Raw genomic sequence first — 14,537 nt, 5'->3', positions numbered from 1 at the left:
ATTTAAGTGACAGCATTAAAAACCTTGAAACTTCTAGTTTTCAAAATATACAGACAATTATCACATGGAAAGTGACAGGGGGGGGGTTTACTTTTATTTAGCAAACACTTTTGTTTACAAGGTTAAATCTTCAAAAGTCTTGACTACATACCTCTGCAACGTTTTTTTTTTTTTGTAGAGTTGTGTTTACATTCAATTAAAAAAAAATTGTATTACATTAACTTTACTGTCATATTCTTTTTTGTTAGGCTTTTCAGAAAAGGGGGAGATAACAAATGTGATCTTTTTCAAGAATTATTGAAAAAGTATTGATGATTATGACTCGTACACTATCATCTCTTAACAACATTACCGGTGTATTACAAAACCCAAAAGTCTTGAAATTCGAAGTAGTGTTAAATACTCTTGAAAACTTTCTTATGAAATACTGTAGGATCCAACATATTGGAAGAAAAGACATTGTACCTTGGGTTAAGAGACAGTTCATCTGAATGAAAACTCTGCATTACATCAATGGGTCTTACATCTGCCACATCATATCATTTCACAATCGTCCAGTTTTACAACATATATTTTTTAAAAATATGATGGTAACACTTTATTTTAACATTACATAGCTTAGCACTAATACATACAATGTTAACCCATTGATGCCTAAAGCACTTGCAGAAAAGGGTGCTGATGCCATACAAAACTCCAGGCGCCAGGGCCAATGTTGCACAACCCAACATCCAGCATCAATGGGTTAATGCCTGTATAAGTAACTTGTAAGGCATGTACTAAGCGAAATCAAACATTTGTTAGGTCCTTACTGAAGTTATATTAGGTAATAAATCCCAAATTGTGCATGAACAAGGCATTTGCGAATACATGCCTAACGTATGTTTGATTTTGCTTAGTGCATGCCTTACAAGTTACTTATACAGCATACAGGCATTAACACTATGTATTAGAGCTAATAGATGTAATGATAAAATAAAGTGTTGCCAAAATCATAATCAAAATAATTCTGCTGGGAAGCTTTGAGAGAAGTTGTAGTGCCTTTGTTCGTTTGTTGGTTGAGATGGGAACGTCATAAACATATTCAAAGAAGGTGAAAACAGAGCTGAGCTGTGCTGGATATAACAAGTTGCAGACCCAGTAAAGCTTGAACAGCTTGTCAATTGTGCAAGTCAGGCCGTCTGCAACGGGAATGGTCACACGGTCATTCCTGGCGGTTATGACAGACTCTTCAGGTTCCCAATGCAGACCACTAGTGGTTGGGTTGTGGATTCCATCTCAGTGTCAGTAGTGCAGTGAAGAGGGATGTGAAGTTGGTTCCAGACTGAGAAGAAGTAGAAGAGGAGGAAGAAGAAGAAGGGGGAGAGAGAGAGAGACACATCATCAATAATACTTAATAGCAAGTTTTACTTAACTGATTGAAAGGTATGAAGCATACCAGTCAAACTAAGTATACAGGCATGAAAACGGGTCAGGGGTGAAAAAGGTGAGAAAGGTGCGGCGTGGCGCGGTGGCACGGAGCGGCGCGTGTGTTGCAGCGGTGCGCGCGAATGTGTGGTGTGCAGTGGCGTTTTTGGGGGATAGTGTTGAGTCATACTAGGGGGGTCTGGGGGCATGGTCTCCCATGGGAGAAAATTTAGCTAAAACCGTCTTTAAATGATGAATTTTGAGCATACTGTAGCGACCCAGGGACAGTGAACATAAGAACTGTCAACCATCTTCGTTACTTCATGACTGTCATGCTGACGCAAGAAATTTAAGCGGTTAAATAAGTTGTTAAAAGGTCACTAATCATTGTGTCAAAGTGAAATTTCTGTAATGCTTTCCTATGAAAATGTATAATCAAAAATCTGCAAAAACTGTGAGGTGTGTATTCACTTTCGTGATATACTGTATATGAAATTCATTTTGCAATGCGGTATACGTATGAACTTATACAGTATAATATCAGGAAGGAGCCAAGACTGACTTGCACCAACACAGACCCACACGCAAACACACCCAAACGCAAACACACACACACACACACACACACACATTCCTACCAAAGATGTCAGCGATGCAGAGTCCTAGCTGGCCAATAGTGTGTGAGGTGTTAAGTTCCGCCTCTCCGTGCAGCAGCAGCAGGTTGGAGGGCGGGACCTTTAGCTTGACTGACAGGTCTTCCACTGCATGCTTCAGAAGCTCTGTCTGCAACACACATACACATAAATATTACTGACACACACATCAGCTGTATAGGGTTATCTACTTTCCATGGCTTCCCCCAACTATAAAACAGAATTATAATACTTCCTGTAAAAAGTCTTTGACTAGGCAAAGCGCTATACAAAACAGATGTACTGCTGTGTGTGTGTGTGTACCTGTGCTAGTTGTATTTGGTGTATGTCTGGTCTGTGGCGTATCTTTAAGTTTACCAGTCGTGCCGGTGTGTTCTGCTGATGCTGCTGCAAGCGTTTTCATTGGCTGGTTTTCCTGCGAGGGCGTGGACTGCATACGATGGCGATGTCGGCATCGTCAGACTCCTCTCCTTCATCCTCCTCCTTTAATTGGCTAGCTGCCGCAGCAATCCCGGCCCCTCTGGTGATGGACGCAGCAGGGAGCCAAGCGCATCCAGCCTCATGTTAATCTCCCTGTCACACGCACACACACAATGTAAGGAAAGTTGACAAGTCACTGTAGAGAAAGTGTCAGTGCGTGGCATGCACACAAGTGTGTGTGTGTTGTGTACTCACGTTAGTTTGCGGTTGGGCCGCCGCCGTGCCTTGAGTGGTGTGGAGGGGGAGGGGGGCGGAACGCCTCAGCACAGTCCTAACACCAACACATACACACACAAGGATGCATTAACACACATCAACATGATGGATATGGTAAGCATACAGCAATAAATTGGAAAAATATTGTAGGGGCTACTATGTTGACTCATGGTCTGTGTGTGTGTGTGTGTGTGTGTGTGTGTGTGTGTGTGTGTGTGTGTGTGTGTGTGTGTGTGTACACTCACATTGTGCTTTGCATGGGTTTGGTCACCTGGTCCGAGTCATCTGAGAGTTCGGTACACTGCTTCCCTCACCATCGCTGTCGCTGTCAGAAATCTGTCAAACACACAATATACAGTCTCAAGTTTGCCGTCCGTGTTAGCTGTAACTCATCCAAATACTGCTACTTTATACAGCAGGCACATATTTACTGACCAAGTTGCTCTCTATGACAAAAGTGCTATGGGCTACAGTGACAGGTAAACAAGAAACAACAGGTTAACAACACTTGGCGCTAATTAGTTCTCTACAACTACAAACCGCTGCTGTTCCCTTCCGTTTGGGATCCATATCACCAAACTATAGTTCTCTTGAACTTAACGGCATTGTTATAAGAATATGGCTATGACAGCCTTAAATAGCAGGTTAAAATATGGTCATTGACATTTTGGTGACAAGGTCATAACTCTGTATCGCAATGAGGTCCTAACAGAGGCTCTGCATGAAAGTGTTTTTAAAGATTAAAAGAAGTTTTTAAAAGTAAATATCCTTTGAAAAATACCTGCACAAAATCAACCAGAAAAGACATCTCAGATTTTACACTGCAGCGGCTTCGGAGTCAGAAGATGTGTGAGAACTGTGTAGCACTTTTCATCTGAAAATGAGAGCAGAAAATTGTACAGCAGTACTTAAATTTCACATTTACCAAAGTCTCTGTGTTATTATAACACTATCACAGTAACATATTTATCACAATTGCAGGGGTGATAGTGAAAAAAAATCCTGAGCCTGAACTTTTTTCCTGGTCGGGGAGGGGGGGCCGACGGGACATACTGCATATGAGACGTAATGTAGGCCTTATTATTATTCAAACACATTATTCAAACATTTAAGATAATGTTTTCATTTTTGCATTATTTCTATAGTGTTATTCACGAAAACACAGATCATTTCCCTGTTGGTAGGCTACAGCACTTGGCTGAAAGAAACTGACCACCACGTTCAATTCTAGCTGTAAAAACGAATACCAACGTATGCAGTTAGAAATGCATTCTAGGCTTGTGATGTTGCACTAAAGTTATTGAGGTGGGTATTGAACCAATGCAACATTTCAACACCAGAATGCATTTCTGAAAACATGGTGCATATTTTACCACATTGAATTAACTGAAAGCTACATATGTAGCAGCCATACCAAGACAGGTCAGTAGGAGGCAATACTACTCCAAAGTACAGTAACTACACTCTGTCCAAAATAGAGGAGGTGATTACCAATTAATTGAGCAATACTTTTAAATGACATGACATTTGCTGCAAGCTGATAAGTTTCATTTTCATTGGGACATTGCTCATATAACTTGTATAGGCTACTGGACATACGTTTAGATAGCCTACTCGTGGCCCCATGGTCTACCTATAACCACAGATTGTTTAAGGGCTGTGCTATAACCCCTGCCTTTCCGTTGTAGGGAAACGCCCTTTCATTACCGGTACATGATATTTAGGGCACAAGCGCATGATTGGCTACATGCAGGCCCACGTTCACATCGCATATTTCGACTCCACGGATGACAGAACCAGTGGTTATTACGGACAGGACAGTATATATAGCCTGTGTGACTACTGCGCGACTTTCGCATTGGGTTGTAGTCAATTAAAATACATGAAAATCACTCGCGTGTACACACGCCCATTACAATGTACAAGTTGAAAAGATAACAGAAAGCAACAAAAACAAAGACAGGACCGAATTAAGCTACATGAAAATAGCACAGGGCGTGAAGATAAGATGAACATTCACTGCATGTCTAGGTGACACCGTGGTGGCCACATGAACGCAAGCCAAGTATTTGAAGTTCATGAGAGTCTGATATTGACAATTGCCCCCTGCCCGAGAGTAGGGATTAAGTAGCCCAGAGCGTGCAGACAATACAACCTGTGCATCGTGCGTGGAATAACTGGATTCGATTACGCAGAAGGGCTACGACAGGGAGCGCGCGAGAGAGAAAGGCTGTGTGAACCTGTGCGAGGCTGTTTGGGGGTTTTCACAGAGCGCGTTGGTTTAGTCAGCATAACTAATATAAACATCTCCCTGAAATCAGTTTGACACGTGGTTTGTCAGGAATGACGCAAAACACCATCCCTCAATCAACAGTAGACCAAAACCCACGAACTCAGCTCACACTAGCCTACAAGGGGTGTAGGCTAACTAGGCTTGCCAAACATTAGCGATCCAAGCATTCCATTGTCATTTGGACATGTCGCAATGGTAGCCGCTATTCCAATGCAGACCACATTTACGCACTACACCTAGAAAAAAAGTATCATGACGGGCATAGCATAGCCTACCGTTTTGAGCATTTTTTTTTTGAAAGAACGTCCATCTCCATCAAAGTTTGTCAACATTGCGCTGTCATTTAGCGCACATAAATGAGGAAAATAGACGAACCTATTTCAAACTCTCACTGAGCCCGTTTATGCGCATCAATAAGCCGTTTATGGTCAGGTTTTTGGAGTAACCTGCGCAAGGCAAAATCATTCGGGCCCAAGCCAACATGCCACAGTGGGCAAATTAATAACTAAATGGCCTTACCTTCAAACGTTTTCTTGATCACAGAATTTCACTAGTATTCCACTGACATCCACACGGTTCAACACACCCATCACAACTAGCAAGCCATGTGGATTTGTGCTAACAATAGTTGCTAATTTGTATCGGAATCCAAATGGTCTAGACTTGGCCTATAGTACTTTCTTCCGTTTCTTCAGTATAACGAGATGCCATTTTTGGATTTGCCTCCGTCGACAGTGAAAATATCTGAGAAGGGTAACCAGTAGGGGCCTAGAACTCTCTTTACTGTGCATACTGACAGCCAATCTACTTCTCCTTTCACTAGAACTAGAAGACTGCCGCCAGTGATGTGGTGAGTGACTCAAGAGCAAGACGTAACAAATTGATACATTTTTCAGTAAGATGTCGGGATGATACAAACAATTATGGGCTGCTGCTCATTTGGGTTCCTTTCGCGTCTCTTACAACAGGCTGTTGCGCGCTCATTTATTTTCACCATACATTAATGAAGGCCTACGCGATAGTTTATTATTTTTGGGGAAATTATTATTTTATTTTTTTCTACAGCCACGCTACGCCGGATTTCCGGCGCGGCGCCGGACTGCTATCACCCCTGCAATTGCATACAATACAACAATAAAAAAAAAATCTAAAAAACAAATGAAAGGAGGCAGAGGGCCTGTAAGTGGATGGCAATTAGACACATGATCACATAGACAATATGATACACACACACACACACACACACACACACACACACACACACACTTACCATCAGTCTGATCATCCAACTGTTCAATCAGAGTAGGAGCTTGGACAGATGTGGCCACAAGACCTGGGCCCTGACGAAGAGAGAAGAGAGAGAGAGGGGGAGAGCACGTTAGTTCCCAGTGCATTGAAGGTACTTTTAAAATCCCGTAGCCATAACTGGTGTTGATACCTTGGTAGTCGCCACACTTCACACGCAGCTGTTCTACTCTGCCACATAAAACTCAAACTTTGAATCTTCTTTTCAAACGTCATGGTATCGTCACCAATTACCATTGCCTACAAAATCTCGTGCGTGGCAGTTTTATCCCTCGAACAGCGTACATCTGGCACGTCGCACCCTCCATCTGAAACAACTGCCGGTATTTTCCCAACACACCGTCATACGAGGTCTACCGAGACAAAACACGACAGCGTTGACCAGTTGCCCAGATCTACCATATTCAACTACATACTGAAACAGTGAAAACCACGACACTTACATGGAACTACGGTTCAAAGCTTGTCTATTGACTGGCCACAACAACAACCAAGCCGACATAATGTGATTCGGAAATTCGTTTCTATCACCTTTCATCGAGCCAACACAAAACAGTGGGATACTGCTTGCTTTTATTGGTGCTATTCTTTATCATGTACGAGGGTGGCGGATGGTCTGATTTCCATGATTTGACGCAGAACTGCTTACGTTTGAAGCGCTGAAGTTTAAAATCGCCTCTATGCTAGCTAGCCCTTGCCTTGCCCCCTCCGATACCTGTTACCGGTACTAGCAGCATCCACTTTTGCCCCACTACCAGTACTAGCTCTACGTCAATCCATCCGTGGTGTTTCAGTATCCTTGCACAAATCCTGTCAGACTTTCTTTCTTTTATGTTCAGAAAATAGCTTTCAAACTTCACATCAGTAAAGTGCCGCCTGATTTATTCCACACCAGCTAATTATCAGTTACCATATTAGCAACCAATGTTAGCAAACCATCCAATATCACATTTCAAACCTTTAATTTTCCCAACACAACACGTTTTAACCATTAAGTTAGTCCACATGTGAATTAAAAGAAAATAAATATAATTTATAGTGCAAGCGTTAAAGATCAATAGCTAACTGAGTATCAATAACTAGCTAAATCTGTAGGCTAGCTTAATGTTCACAGAATCACTGAGGCTGTTCCAATGTTCGTACAGCAAAACTTGTGAAGCAGAGTTTGATTTTAACCATACATTAACGGTAACACACGTAATTGTTACGAAATTATACCAATAAAGTGAATTACTTACGCCAGCCTCTCTCGGTGTCTGAAGTCAAGTCGCCGCATCTTGCATTTCCAACGGTAGAAAAGGCGGGCGGAAGTCTGCTTTCAAATGTCCACAGTCACGCGATTGGACAGCCAAACGGCCGTTAGTTTCTCACTTGTTGTAGCACGACCCAGAAATGAATCTCTTAACTTCAGGTTTCACACATTCTGTGAAATCTTACACAAAAATGACACATAATCTGTCAATGCTGTCTACACATCCCAATGTGTTATTTTTTTTGACACATCTGTTTAGGCAGTCCCCATTGGGTAAATGATTAACTATATTCAGACGTCTAATGGACCTCATAGTTTGACGTCAAAATAGTATACCTATTTTGCACGTCATTTTTGGGTACAGAACTGGTCTTAGACGGACGGACGCGATATGGACAAGATATGAACGTCTATGTGACGTTCTATGTTTAGTGGGTCCACATCAGGTGCGCGTTTCACTTCCGCAAGAAGAACATTAATAGTGTCAAAGTGAGATGTTAAAGAAAAAAAAGTTAAATCTAGCCATCCTTGTTTAGGCTAGGCTACATAAAACATGAGGAAGTTCAGATGTGATTCGCCATTCCTCACCCGAAAATTGATTAGAACGCAGGAAATAGCATCTAAAAAACAGATTTTTTTTTTTTCCACAGCACCCCCTGGTCAAAACCAGTTCCTGCGTCCCTGGCTTCGCTAATACTGTGCTGAACATGTAAAACGTACCTGAAAGGCGCTGCTTGTCGAGCAGGGAAATATTGAAGCTACGGTGGGGAAACTCTCTCCACTTTGTAGGCTAGTTTACAGTAGTAACAACTCGGACATTGGTATTGAAATGGAAGTTTTTATTATTATTATTATTATTATTATTATTATTATTATTATTATTATTTTCACTTAACACGTAAAAAAATAGTGAAGGCAATTTGTCTCGGTGACAGTGGAGTTAAAAGGCATCCCATGCAGCCGCAGAGGTAGAAATTGCGGCTTCTCATAGGTATCCACTGATATCGATAGCACATAATAGTGCAGACAACCGCCCTTGATGTAGGCTACTCTGACTGTTCTCATGATGGTTGTTCATCTACCAATTTGAAATATATATTTTTTGTATCTGTAGGGGGAGGGCCATGGGAAAACAAAATTGAAGTGGGGGGAGGGCCATGGGGAAAAAAATTGAGGTGGAGGGGGGGGCCATGATTTTTTTTTTTGACCGGACTTCCAGCGCACCAGCCCTCCCCCCCCGGTAAATAACGTACAGTCCCTTAGGGGGTGGGGGTGAGGGGCTGGTGTATGACAAAAATGCCCGGGCCAGTTTGTGGTCCCTGACTGCACACAAAATGTACCATAAAAATGGAGTCTGTGGGGCCTGCCATGAATTCTAATGTCATGAATGAAGGCTACAGTATGTAGTACTGAGCCCAGTTAGATTTGTGTATTGGGGTTTACAGACAGTCTTTACAAGTGTACCTGTCTAGATCTTGAGCCTGGTTAGATTGGAATATCATAAGTCACAGTCGCAGTATCATGTTATGTCGCCTATACTGTAGGTCTTTTTGATTGTGCCTCAGATGGCAGATATCTCACCTTGATGATATTTTTACAGAGATAGACTTCAGTACTAAGTATTAAGTACATGTATGTGTTTTACAATGATGTAATTTATTTTTTGTTATGGACTGTGATTATTTGTAGGCTGTTTTTTACAAGCATATTGCATTTCCCCCCTCATTAAAGCCATATATGTATTCGCGGTCTGTGGGGGCCAAATGAAATACGCAGCACTCTAAACCATATGTTTTGGATGATGGGGAAGCTATGGTTGATGGCCATTCAGCAGAGGTGGAACGTAACTAAGTATTTTTACTTCGTTACTGTACTTAAGTAGTTTTTTCTGGAATTTGTACTTACTTGAGTAAAAATAAAAATGCAGACTTTTACTTTTACTCAATTACATTTTTTGACAATTACTTGTACTTTCTACTCCTTACATTTCTAGGAGAATACTTTGTTACTAGTTACATTTATCCTAGGTTTTCCTGTTGTGTTTCGTGGATATTTCAGTAGCCTCAGCTGCGGGCAGGGAGGTCGGACCAAGCCCCTCTTCCAAATTGACACCCAGACAGAAAATATACTTTTAAAAACATTAACAGGACTCCATAGTCATGTTCAAATGGAACCGAAAACCGTTGCAGACAATTTTTCCTATTGTATCAAGTAGGTAGACATGGAGAAAGACAGCCATTGCGCGTGTAGGCCTACTTGTACTTTTGTACTGAAAAGTACATTTAAAAGTTAGTACTTAGGACTTTTACTTAAGTACGTTTTTGGTAAACAACTTTTACTTTCACTTGAGTAATTTTTTCGCAGGGTACTTCTACTTTTTAAGTACACAACTTCAGTACTTCTTCCACCTCTGCCATTCAGCAAACGCCCATCAATGTTATATCACCCACCAATAAAGAGGTTGGGAAAAATCAAGGCTAACCCCCCATGCGGCACAGTGGACACACATGCAGTTTCACCTTCGACCGACCTTCAAAAGATGTCCATACTTTATTTTCCTTATCTACAGTGTACATGTACAGTACGCTACAGTACGTACATCAAACTCCCTTTTTTGCCTCTCACAATCTCCACGGCAGTGTTCGGCGGCGCTGTAATGTTTTTTAATTAACAATCTAAACTGCTCATCGCCGGTGTCAGAGCCATTGGAATCGCAGTCATTAGCGCCGTCCTTTTGAAAGGCCCGTCTTTTGTCAAAGTAATGGGGGAAACGTAGCGATTAGCCACACAGAATCACTGCCACATGAGACTATTATCTGTCCACGAGGAAACCAATTACAAGAGGAAATATGTTTAAAAAGGGAGGAGCACACGCAAAACATACATACAAATGACAGAGGGTCTCCAGCACACACCGATGTGTGGGGTATTTCTTGGGCCGACTATACCCTCCATGGGATTGCCATGTGAACACGAGATTCACATGGAGATGGATGTCATGGTTGTTGAGTATAACGTACATTATATAAAGTTTAAAAAAAAAATGCAGTGTTAATTCAACACAAAGTACTCTTGGACCAAAACACTCAATTGGTGTTCAATTGACTCTAAGGGTTGAATTTCCACAGTTGTTTTTTTAAACTGTGTAGCTGATGCAAGTGGATGGGGGTTTGTTGATGTCTCTTTTCACATCACTAATGAAACTGCAGGGGGCTGATCAATCTTCAGGGGGTGTTATTCAAATATGTGATAACACGCCATAATGTGCTTTACCTCGTAGCTGTGCATTAGCCTACATTTCAGGGAAGATCAAAAACATCAACATTGACTGCAATAGCCAAATGACTGTCATCAAAATGGAGGCCATTAAGTCTGTATTATCGATAGGTTTTGCATGAAGTTATCTGTTGTACATTTTTTAAAAATACCTTGAAGTGTGGGTATTTCAGAAATAAATAATAGGCGAACTATTGAATTAGAAACAGAATAGCTATTGGATCAACCAATCACTAAAGTAGAGACCTGCATTGGGATTGGGACCCGCTGGGTCCCGCAGGACCCAACGCAAATCTCGCGGGAGCGGGCGGTCTGGGCAAAGAGGCGGGCGGGAGTGAGCGGAGAATTCAAATACAGTGGAGTTGTGCGGGCGGCACGGGACTCAACTCACTAGTTTCACGCCGTGTCGGCCGAGAGGACAGTAGTCTACTTGCGCTTTAGCCTATGTCATTCAGAATGACAGCTGCCTCACGTTGCAGAAAATAGCTGGTACGTGTTTTCAGTTGAGGTACACCATCAAATTAACTTTAGTAGCCTAAACATATCAGATATTTAAGCAACAAATTTAACATAAGTCATTTTGCAAACGACACCCTGATGCAGCCGTATTTACCTTGGCAACTAATTGCACTGTTAAAGCTCGCATTTGGTCACCGCTTTCCAGTAGGCTAGAAAAGGGGGCCGATATTGGAAAAAAAGTAGTCTATTGGCCTAGACCTGTTAGTTGTTAATTGAACCATTTATTTTACTCGTATCAAAATAATGCATACAAATAATGTAAACCACTGCAGAATTAGCCTACATATTGCAAATTCATTGCAATCTTGACTACACCCTTATTATAATAACAGCTCGCAGTGGTCAAAGCTGGAGGCCGAGTTGGTCCCGTTATTGAGGCTATATAAGAAGAAGTATAGGGCTATTGTTTATCTACATTATTTGGTCAATTGCAATGTAGGCTATCAGCATAGGCCTATTGCATATACCCTACCCTACCCAGATGGGTCCAAGTAACGCTTTGCAGTGCTTAGATCCAGTTTTTTATCCATAGTGCCATATGTGTTCGCCGAATTGCGTGCCTTCAGGCATGCACTTAAATTACCACTAGCATCATATCCCGTATTGACGAAGTGCTCGTGGATATTTTGGGCTGCGTTTCAATCTGTGCTGCAAGTTCTGCGGACGCGCAAGAATTGACAATAAGGTAAACGTTTTGCCATCGAGGGCGGATGGTGGCTACGTACGTTAAGAGGCTATTTCCATCTGCCACATTGCGATAAACCGACATATTGCAGAACAGATGAGGAATTTGAGACTCAGGCCAAAATAGTCTACAAGCACTTGGTCAATATAATGCTGGTAGCCTAATTTAAATGCCTGGAGAGACCCTATTGGAGAAACAAGTGCGCAACCAAGACGAACCACGACTGGCCATGGTTAATAGGCTATATTTTCACTCATCTAATGACATCAAACACAATAGGTCTAAAGAAACAGTGGCACATCATATCTAATGACCCAACATTTGGACAATTATTTTCTAACACCCGAGATTTGCCTATGAAAGATAGAGTAGGCTACCCGACTCAGCAGACACATTATGTGTCTATGATAGCCTACTCCACCTCATAACTGGCTATGCGACCTCCCCTCAGGTATTTTCCCCTGCCGTAATTGTGTCAACTGCAACGCTATGAAAAGGCGAAACGTTCTCCCACCCTCGCACTGGAAAAAGTTTCTACAGTGAATGGAAGGATCACACGCTGATGCCGCACGTCTTCAGTTGTTTGTGTGCTGAAATGTGTGTGTGCTGCGTAAAACATGGCAATATTAAATCATGCCCCAACTTGGGTACTGTACTGGGAAGTTTGCAGGTTGGCCTGCAGCGGAGCCAGTCGTTCTGTCAGATCTGTACGTCTCAAGCTGACTTGCCATCCATGTCATGTGTAGGCATATCTCTACAAAACACATCTGGCGCTACTTGAGCCAAGATGTTACAAATTACAATTTAAAAAAAAACCCTGTTACCTGTTTTCTGAGTTAGGCTGTCTGGAAAATTTAAGTTATGAACCCATCTTTTTCATATAAATTCCGAAAATGGAGCAAAGCACCAAAGCGTTACACGGACCCGGTCGTCGGGATGATGCAAGATGTTGCCGACAGAATTTGTCACCTTTTTTTCAAGCAGAATACCTGCAAAATCTGACGAATAATTGGGTTTTTTTCTGACATGTGACTGCAAGTTTTGATTTTTGTTTGTTGGTTTGTGTTAATAAAACGAAATCAAATTTGATTCCATTGGGTTGTCATGCATTGACATTATGGGTTAGCAGGTCATTCAAGCAGCCCTGTTTAAATATTTAATTAGCCTACATTCGGAGAAAAATTGAAAAAGCTGCAGTTATTTCGCTTATGAAAATGAACGTAGCCTAAACAAAACAGAAGCGCGAAGCCTATTCCAATGCACCAAGAGACCAGCATGCGGGAGTGGGAGTGGACAACACCGCGGGACTGGGCGGGCACGGTGCGCAAACCCTGCGGGAGCGGGCGGTAATGGTCTAATATTCAGCGGGAGCGGGCGGGAGAGAAATGAGAAAACCCGCCCAATGCAGTTCTCTACACTAAAGCCGGGCTTACACTGTGCGACTTTTGCCTAGCCTGGTGAACCAGCGCCACCCGCTGGACGGCAAAATGTTTTGTCTACGGGTGGGTCTGGCCTCGCATAATGATTCAATGAAGCCAGAATGCCATGAATCTGGCAAACCAATTACAACGCAAAGATGTGTTTTGAATCAAAGCGGGCAGGGTTTTGAATGAAGGTTGTTCTCATCAACAATCTTCGGATGTATTATGCATCGAGGCCAGACTAAATTAGACATCCTTATTTAGTCTAGTTTATCAGGCTAACTTTTGCCCTGATTTTGCCACAATTTGGCAGTCGCACGACTTTTTGGGAGTCGGGCCGATTTCTTGCTCAATTGCAGGTCAATCATGAGTCTCGCATCGTGTAGTGTACGTGGGGTAACGTCAAGCGATTTCACCTCGCGATCGTGCAATCGCTGTGTCGCAAGAAAATCAAAACTGTTTGATATCCTGGTCGTGCCTCGTGAGTAAATCGCACAGTTAAAGAATTGCTATGACCCGATGTGACACTACAAGTGCACAAATCAATAGGGCCATTTGATTCCCTCTTTTAGCACGTCCTCATCTCCACCTCAGGTGCGCATGTTCCCTCCTCTGCAGACCCGGGAAACATGCCTGTCGTGTCACACAGTGGAAGCATTCAGTTTACCATCCGACTGTCGGCTCATATAGTGTGAGGACATGAGTCGTGAGATGTGAACTTTGAAATCGTGAATTTCCCTTGCGCAGTGTGAGCAGCAGCTTAATACCCAGGAGTGAAAATATTGCACAGTGTATGCCTGCCTAAAGAGTAATGTCGACTTTGTTGATCCTTTATATGAAATTCATCTCTGCATTTATTCCATCTTGATGATGATGAACTCTGCACAGTAGTTGACTAAGTTTCTTTCTGTCACACAACAAAAGATCTGATTATGTTGTTTTTAATCTATTGGATGCAGAGAAAGTAAAGACCTTTGACTCTAGATGTTGTCTCTTTGTCGTATGTGTGAGGAATACAAAGGCTGACACC

General features: G+C 42.2%; 1 long non-coding RNA gene across 1 annotated transcript; it reads right to left on the bottom strand.

The window, feature by feature from the left end:
- Window positions 1–993: 993 nt before the first annotated feature.
- On the bottom strand, window positions 994–8,020 carry LOC134454151 (uncharacterized). The gene is made up of 8 exons (XR_010035804.1): window positions 7,593–8,020; window positions 6,320–6,389; window positions 3,538–3,630; window positions 3,002–3,092; window positions 2,736–2,811; window positions 2,418–2,633; window positions 2,046–2,190; window positions 994–1,324 (listed from the first exon to the last, which is right to left on the bottom strand). It is a non-coding gene; the product is annotated as an uncharacterized LOC134454151 (long non-coding RNA).
- Between the last annotated feature and the right edge of the window lie 6,517 nt (window positions 8,021–14,537).

This window comes from Engraulis encrasicolus, chromosome 8 (genome assembly GCF_034702125.1).
Source record: "Engraulis encrasicolus isolate BLACKSEA-1 chromosome 8, IST_EnEncr_1.0, whole genome shotgun sequence".
NCBI classification, from domain to species: Eukaryota; Metazoa; Chordata; class Actinopteri; order Clupeiformes; family Engraulidae; genus Engraulis; species Engraulis encrasicolus.
The sequence above is the reverse complement of the archived record's forward strand: the minus strand, read 5'-3'. Positions and strand labels throughout refer to the sequence as shown.